Source organism: Eutrigla gurnardus (assembly GCF_963514095.1).
Source record: "Eutrigla gurnardus genome assembly, chromosome: 16".
Classification (NCBI taxonomy): domain Eukaryota; kingdom Metazoa; phylum Chordata; class Actinopteri; order Perciformes; family Triglidae; genus Eutrigla; species Eutrigla gurnardus.
Genome location: NC_139927.1, coordinates 19,629,747 through 19,638,297, shown reverse-complemented (window position 1 = coordinate 19,638,297; position 8,551 = coordinate 19,629,747). Strand labels below are relative to the sequence as shown.

General features: G+C 40.1%; 1 long non-coding RNA gene across 1 annotated transcript; it reads left to right on the top strand.

Annotated features, from left to right (window-relative positions):
• The first annotated feature begins 7,795 nt into the window (after positions 1 to 7,795).
• Positions 7,796 to 8,328, top strand: LOC311027127. Its single transcript, XR_014598567.1, has 4 exons — positions 7,796 to 7,894; positions 7,973 to 8,026; positions 8,112 to 8,159; positions 8,239 to 8,328. It is a non-coding gene; the product is annotated as an uncharacterized lncRNA (long non-coding RNA).
• Positions 8,329 to 8,551: the final 223 nt, after the last annotated feature.

The following is an 8,551-nucleotide window of genomic DNA, read 5'->3' as shown; positions in this document are numbered from 1 at the left end:
GGGAGTGTCTTATGTCCGCACTTATTTGAGACCATCTGCACAGAAAAACATTGCGGAGGGAGGTACCCTGGAGATCCCGCAAGTTTTTAAAGCCATGTGACATTTCACAAGTTATCACCGGCATTTGTGACGTTTTTATCCCAGAATGCCTTGTTTTGCGAGGCAAATGCATGCGCATGCATGATTCGAAACGCGCCTATTGTTTGGATTGAGGGACCCCTAGCTGAAAATATGGCAGTAAATAAAATGATTTGTTGTGTCTACACTTAAAGATGTTCTACCGGCTGCATTCACATGACATGATTCAAAAATCTTAGTGGTGATGGTGTTCATTTGTGAAGATTATCTTGCTGAACAAAACATGTAAATTCCATTGGCTTTTTGTGAAAGGGAACCAGTGAGATTCTAACTTCCTGTTGGGCTACAAAAAACATGGCCGCTTTGAGTGGCAGTTCGCTAACACGGCAACACTAATGTAACCCAGTGACAAATTAAGAGTTGAAGTAAATAAACGCATGCATTGAAATAATGTAATGTCCTGTAACCCAGCTGATCATTCCATCATTAGAATATATTATTTTAAGATTATTTTATTATTTATTTTATTTCCACTCTTCTTATTTGCTAAAGTGTTGTGTTAATCAATGTCAATCTTGCATTGAGTCATTCATTGGTTAGGTTAAGGAATGCAGATTCCTGATTGGATGGGAAAAATTTAGTTCTGCCTCCATGAAAAAAGTTTAGTTCGACACTTGATTGAGTGAGATAAAACACATGGAGTGAATTGATTGTGTGTAACATTTTAAGTAATGTTTTAGCTAAAATCAACATCTTCATTCATAAATAGGTCCTCATAAGTGTATAATTACCTCTGCCAATAATCTAATTCATCCTTGTCAGCGAACAATTTCTTATTTATATTTACATTGGACGGATAAGTCCTCAGGAGGCTTCCATGTCGTTCTGCCATGTTGAGGACTATAACCGGCAAGGAAGGACATGGCGCCTAAACGCGACTTCGTTGGAAGGCAAAGGTCTCAGCCTCCTCTTTGGTGCATTTCTTCAGGCATCTTATTTATTTCGTTGACTTTTCTTGAATAAAACGCAACCAAAACGTTATCCCTTCGAAAAGAGATCACATCAGCGAGAGGCTTTCGGAAGCGCAGGGTGTACGCAGAACCGACTGCCCCCAACCCCAAATATTAATACTATTCATGACCTAAAGAGTATCATCATTCATGATTAAAAAGCTAAACATTCATGAGTTGAGTACTGCTGAGTTACAATAGTATTTTGAGAGTTTGTTATGATATTCATTATAGCCATAGATGATTTCTTGACATAAGTAATTGTTTTGTACAGGCTAGGTTTTTTTCCCCAGGATCACTTGTTTTGGATGTGGATTTGGATTCTGAATTCTCCTTGACGAAGGAGATGGCGAGCCACACTTGGACCTGATCACTCTGTCATCAGAGGAGTTGAAGCTGATATCGGTTTATCCTGAGGGAAGGATCACCTGTCCTCTCTTTCACCATTGGAGTTCACCAGTGCGGCAGGACTTCTGAAAGACTAGATTTACTTTTTTCTTTTTGTTGACTCAATGACCTTGGATTCTGGATTGAAGACACTTGACATGACAGTCTGGATTGAGACAGGAAAGCTGAACTTAAAAGGAACACAAACATTAAAGGACACAACAGCGGGACACTTTATTGCATTCCAAGTGAGCTGTGTATTCATGGGATATGTTTGTTGTGTGTTAAACTGGGGAAGAACTGTAAAATTATTATTGCTGAAATTGCTGTGCTAAATACACTATCAAGTTCCTCTGTGCTAATTGTTTGAAGAGGAAACTATTTTATTTTCAGTTTTCAATACATTTCATATTTATTTGAGTAAAGGTTAATGCCTATAACATATCTTGTCTGGTGCTTACTTACCTAGAGTAGGTGACCACGGTTACACTAACATGTGTTCGGTTGTACTATAAGACACGTTAAGAGTCTAGGGTAATTTACTGATAGGCACATTTAGTTTGAAGCCTGTTCTTTGCTAGCCAGAATTAGTATCCCAGTTAAACTGAACTATGGATGCACGTTGCTAACCAAGCCAGCTCTCAGGTTGCAGGTCACCCTGGCTCGTCCTCAGCTCCACCAACCTCCTCATGTTTTTAGAGTTCGGGTATGTCCTCACTGCAGCGATGGAAACTACATCCATATTTTAAGGAGTGTGTGGTAAAAACATAGTTTCCACAGCTTTATGATGCTTTGATTAAGCAAAATCTTCAAACGCAGGACTCATGGCAAATATTCTGGATGTTTTTTGGTTCAGTCTGATAATATCAATGGAAAATGATTGATCGCCACGAGAGATTAAAATAAAGTTATGTGGGTTTGAATACTCAATGGAGAAATCACAATAACAAGTGGACAATTTAGAAAGAGAGTGCTGTTATTCCAATTCTCCTTTCTGTAACAGACAGATCTGTGCGTTAACATTGACGATCAGTTGACAGCTACGTGTTTAAGTGTTGGCTTCGTGTTTAGGTAAATCTGTAATCTTGAACTCCAGCGGGCAACAAAAACTAAGCCAGCCATGAAGTCCTCTTTGGGGGAAGGCCAGCAGATCAGTGGTTTAAGACCTGGATCTGACTGAAAATCTACAGTTTGTTTGCTTTGGTCTCAACCAGACTGGAACACTTGGATGTTTTCTTTCAGCTTCACACTGACTTACTAGAAGTGGACCATAGCTTTAAAATCAAAGTTCTATTTATTGGACAGACTTCTGGTAATAAATCATCTCGATTGTTCAGATTTTTTTGTGGTTTTATAGAGTGAAACCTATTAGTGCCATGTCAGTTAATATGAAACGATCAGTCCGGCTGAAGAAACAAATGCTTTTGGTCTAGTCGGCTTTCTAAGCATGAGTATCCTTGTAAGACCAGTTAGGCCTTATTTTGTTAGAATTGTAGGGCCTTTATTTTGTCAGATCTATAGGGCCTTTCTGGATAGCTGGCTGACCTCTTTCACTTGAAGTTCTGTGTTGGAGAAACTATTGAAGGAAAATTTAAGGCAAATCTCCAATATCTCCAATGAAAAGTGCCAAACATTTAGTTTTAGTTTATTGGTGTATTCGAACAGGGACAGTGCACATTCATGAACATTACTGTAAACTACGAGGCTAATTTTCTGCAGTCCCCAGACAATTACGAAAGTCACCCTAAAACACACCACAAGCAGTTACACAATTTAAAAAAGTAAAAGAGTGATAGCAAACGAGGGCAAATATAAAATACATGATTAGACATCGAATAAAAGCAAAGACAAATAAAACATGTCTGCAGATGCATGAGGGCAGACCTGATAGGTGAGTTTCCATACCTAGTTTAGAGCAAATAAACAGGTGGCTGTGATCCATCTGTAAACACAGTAGAAGCAGAAGTAGAAACAGGAAATAAAACAAGCTTTCTGAGGATGTTTGGGAAGATGCCAACAGCAGAAACAGCTGATCAGGTGTGTAAATTAAATGTTCGCAATTTTCAGAAATGTCAGAAAAAGGTGTTTCCATAATCCATTTAGTGCATCAACTCTTTTTTGACAAAGGTAAAAAGCACCTCATGCTAGTTTAAGTGGCAGGAAAAGCATTTATCAGACTAATCCAGAAAATTAAATGCAAATCAACATTCGTAAGACGTCATTGTGTTTACACACTAATATTCCACTATTAATTTGAATGTGACAGAAGTCTCAATTTGATATGGGTTATGTAAACTTCATATTCTTTATCTGTCTATATTTTCATCAGGCCTTATTCCAATTATGAATTAAGAGATCGGGTTGATGTGCCCATATTATTGAGGTTTTAGGAGCATCCTTTACGTCTCAGTGGGGACTTTTACTGCACTTTACAAAAATGCATGTCCAAAAGAAAAGCCCGCATTTCTGGTGGGAAGCTCAAACACATTACTTTGAAATGTTATGAAGAAACTTTTTTTGGATATGTGCAAATATCACAAGGCCAACCTTTTTCAAGAGGTTTGAAGGAATGAAAGAAGGATGCATTAATCAAACGGTCGAACAAGTCCACCACCCTTAACGTTACTGAAGAATGCCCGGCTGCCTGTAGAGGGAATATTAGTGGAATATTATTATATTTATCAGCCATATAAAGGGCTTAGTAGGTACTGCTTCATTTGGAATAAGAGCAAAACCAGGAATTAACCCACCGATGCTGACTCTAACGTTGCTCATGTTTATTCATCAAGTCAAAAATATTGTGTGTGTGTGTGTGTAGAATCGTTTTATTTATTACGCCAAAAGGTTCTGCTTTTCTTCCTCTTTTCTTTTCTGGCTCGTTCAGGAAAAATATATGCAGCTGCACGGTCGAGGTTATTATTATTAGTCTTTTAATATCGGACTTTATAGCTGCTTTTATTGCTTCCTCACGTCTGTTCCGCTCTTTCAGTAACAAACAAAGTTTAATTGTCCATTTCTGTTACTCCCATCAGTCACATTCTGTATTTAATATATCCATATTAAGTGTTGAGGCAGCAGTCATCAGATGTCAAGTTTTTCTTTTAAACTGTACTGACTTATTTCCACACGTTTGACTGTCGAGCTGCTGCGAGGAGATGCCTTCTCTCCAAAATGACGTAGTGAGCGAGGATGCATGCAGCTCCTCTTAGAAGCCACTTATTGATTGATTCAGACAACTTTATTTATCCCAAGAAGACGATTCGTTTGCAGTTTAACTCCGTACACAGAGCTTAGTGGTATAAACCTTGAACAAACCAGAATCTGCATTCTCCAGGGTTTCATCACTTATTTCTAAGTAGGTTATCCTTAGAAATGAAGTGCTACTGAAAGCTGTTGCTTCTGAGTGGTGGAGCTGTCATTCTTTGCCCAACCCCGACCCGTCAGACTGGCTGTAAATTCTCACTTGAATCAGTGGATTTAAAAACCACATTACACATTGTGCTATTCGTTCTCTGGCCCCCTTTTACATTCAGCTAAGCCAGAATGCTTTGTGCTATAATCAATAACCTGCTGTTATCCATGATATGTGACATTATTGTCTTGGGTTTTTTCACAGTGGAAAATTCTGTTTTTTTTAATTAGGCAAGGGCTAAAACATAAACAGGTGACCATGAAATTCAGAACAAGACAAAGCAACTCAACTGTTTGCAGGTAGCTTGTGTTTTCTTCTTTTTTTTTTCCTTCGTCAGCTGGCCAACTCAAGGGCCATATCATGGTCTCCTGCATGTAAACCACTTTGGATGAACCATTCAGCCTTCGTGCATTAAGTATAGACGAGTAAAAACTTGGCTGACCCTTCCCCTTACTGCACGACTGGAACCACTGCAGAGGGTCTTATTACTGCACTATTTATGTCACAGTGATGTAAAGCACGCTGCAGTTCATTGAGTTGAAACATTTATGATTTTGGAGCGACACTCGTATATAAAAACCACACGGAGGTTCTTCTCTTTCATGTTTCCTGAGCACGTTTGACCAAAGAGCACAACCATGTGACACGTTGATGAAACGTGCTCGTCCAGATCTCCTCCAGAGAAAAGGAGATTAAGGATGGAGATCACGTAAACATCAGAGAAGTGGTTCAATGTGCTGGAGAGAATGAAGTCACACTGCAGGGGAGGATTTCTGTCGCAGGAACAAAGATCTTAAATCAGCATGTGATCCGTCGGAAATCTTCAAAACCTCCGTGTCAAAATTCACATTGAAAAGATTTATTTTAGTGCATATTGTTCGATGTGGCACGTAATCGTGAAGACATACGTGTTTAAATTACATTAAACATAAAATCCAAAGCTTAACACTGCCAATAAAAGCTGCAGACAAAGAGTTGGCCTTTTTAGTTCTAATCCCTCTTTGTCTCCAGTCTCAATCTGTCCCGTCTAATAAAGGCAAAAAGGCCAAAAATATCTTTAAAACGTTTGGAGAAATCATACCCACACATTTATTTGAATAATCTGGAACACTATCACAGTAGAAAGGAGTTCAATGTGCGTTTATGAAATGTATTCTGAACAGTGAAGGAAGAAGTACTCATATATTTAACTACAGACTCATTCACAATCAAAATGTGCACACTGTACTGCCACCTGCTCCAAGCTTCTACTACCGGCTCCATACGATCTGATTTACAGTCATCAGTTTCACAAATAACACAAGAATACTGAACCGCTAAAACTCTGAGACTCAATCCTTCCTTTGGGTGCCATCATCCCATCACATGACCACGTTTCACTTCATAACAACATCGTTCCATCAGTGTGTGAGGAATCATTAAAGTGAAGCTCACACAGAAAGATCTTGGCTTTGGCTAGAGACCAGGAGACCTGGACACCAGGTGGCCAGGAGACCAGGAGGCCAAGAGATCAGGAGGCCAGGAGACCTGGAGACCCAGAGACCAGGAAACAAGACCAGGAGGCCAGGGGACCAGGAAACTTGGAGATCAGGAGACCAGGAGACCCAGAGACCTGGAGACCCAGAGACCAGGAAACATGACAAGGAGGCCAGGGGATCAGGAAACTTGGAGATCAGGAGACCAGGAGACCAGGCTCAATGTCATGAATGGAGGCTGGTCTTCATCTGGATGCCACAGCTCTGACACGGCAGGAAACGCTCGTCTCCTGACGAGTCATGGAGAGTCTGCTTTGTCGCTTTCCTGTCGCTTAGTCATGATAACAGTCTGGGTTTGATGATTCAGCATTGTTTCCACTACAGTAACACATCTGGTGGAAGAAGTACTCAAATAGCACTTTAATATTACAGGAGAAAAGTCCTGCATTCATAATGACAACAGTATGTTTTATCAGGCTGCTGGTTGAAAAATATCAAAAGTATTTTAATGCATTTGAACAGGTTTAACAAACACAGAGTTAACGCTGAACTCTAGGTTGATTGACCCTGTGCCAATTAAACCAGAGCTGTCGGTTCCACCGCACCGGTTATGCATTAGTTCAATCAACACGGGGTTAGTTAACACAGGGTTGTGCGCGTCCACGCCAAACCTATAAAGACGTGATTTATGGATCACGGAAACCCTGATCGAAATGGCGAAATGGACCACATACTTCACAGAACTTGAACTCCAGGTTCTCCTGGAGGGATATGACGAAGAGAAGGAAGTAATTCTTAAAAAAGGGAACACTAAAGCCAGCGCAGCCCAGAGAACCAAAGCCTGGCAGCGGATCGCTGACCGCGTAAATGCATAAATTTCATGCATGATCCTTAATATTTGAGCCATGAATCTATTAATATTCCAGTTAAGCATTCTTAACGTTCCTACCACATAACCCTTTTCTTCTAAAAATAGGTAAGCTTTTCCCACCATCGTATTGGCCTATATAGGCTATATTTTGTCAGTCCAGCAATTGTCATACCATATTTGTCACTCCTGTATTTAAATAAGCCCCCCCCCCCCCCCCCCCCTTTTTTTTTTAAAGCCAATCGTAAAAAGGCCGACAGTCGGGCAGACAGGATCTGGCCCACCTATTGTCATGACTCCGGTGGAGGAGCTGGCGCTTGACATAAATTCAGGGCGCCCTGGCATGAAGGGGATACCTGGAGGTACCTCCTCGGAGAGTCAGGGCCCATGTGAGGAGGGTTGAATGTAGGTTTTTCTGTTTTTCTTGTATTTTTAGATGTTGTTGGTGTTCGAACACATGCAAACCGTGTGCGTGCCACAGCGCAAATGTTCCAAATGGGTTTTTTTTGGTAAATGGGTAGTGTGATGGGTCATCAGGTGATCATAAACTAATTTCCACCACAGGTAGAAAACCTAAAAGTCACCAATTAATCAACTTCACAGATCAAGATGGCGTATGATTTTAATGGAGCCACCGGCTACTATGGAAGATTCTCCATTTGATGTAAGTAAATATTTGATAGCCTACTTTCTGTTGTAAGCGCCTCTCGGCATACTCGGCCAATATTGCTTTGTATGATAGGAGGCCAATGAAGATCTTGGTCCAGACGTGGACCAGTCATCTGAAAGGACTGAGGTTCATTTTTCTTGCCAGTTTCAATTAGTTTATGATGATTAAACTAAACTAAGCAGTGTTCACATACCCACTTGTCTCTTAACAGACTGTGGTCGAGGATGCTGGTCCATCATCAAGCTCGCAATATGAGCACGTAAGACATAGGCCTACTCATTTTATTGGCCAAGCATATGTCTCTTGAATGTTAAAACAATATTTCCCCTCTATTTCAGATGACAATTAAAGAACTTTACAGAGTGCATCTCCAGCGGGAAATCGCGAAGGCCGATCTGAAGATGATCTATATGAAACTGGTGATAGAGGTATTAAAATAGTTGGTTAATGGGCACAAATTCCACCGACATGCTATTGTGATTCATGGAACTAATTATAGTACCTTTCCTCCCTCAGCAACTAAAGAATAAAAATAATGAATGAAAAAGTAGTTTTTTTTCTTTTTTTAATTGAAATGATTGCGACAAATGTGATCTTGCATCGTTTGTCCAGCCCTTGCATCCATTTCTGAAGGCTATTTAAATATATTAA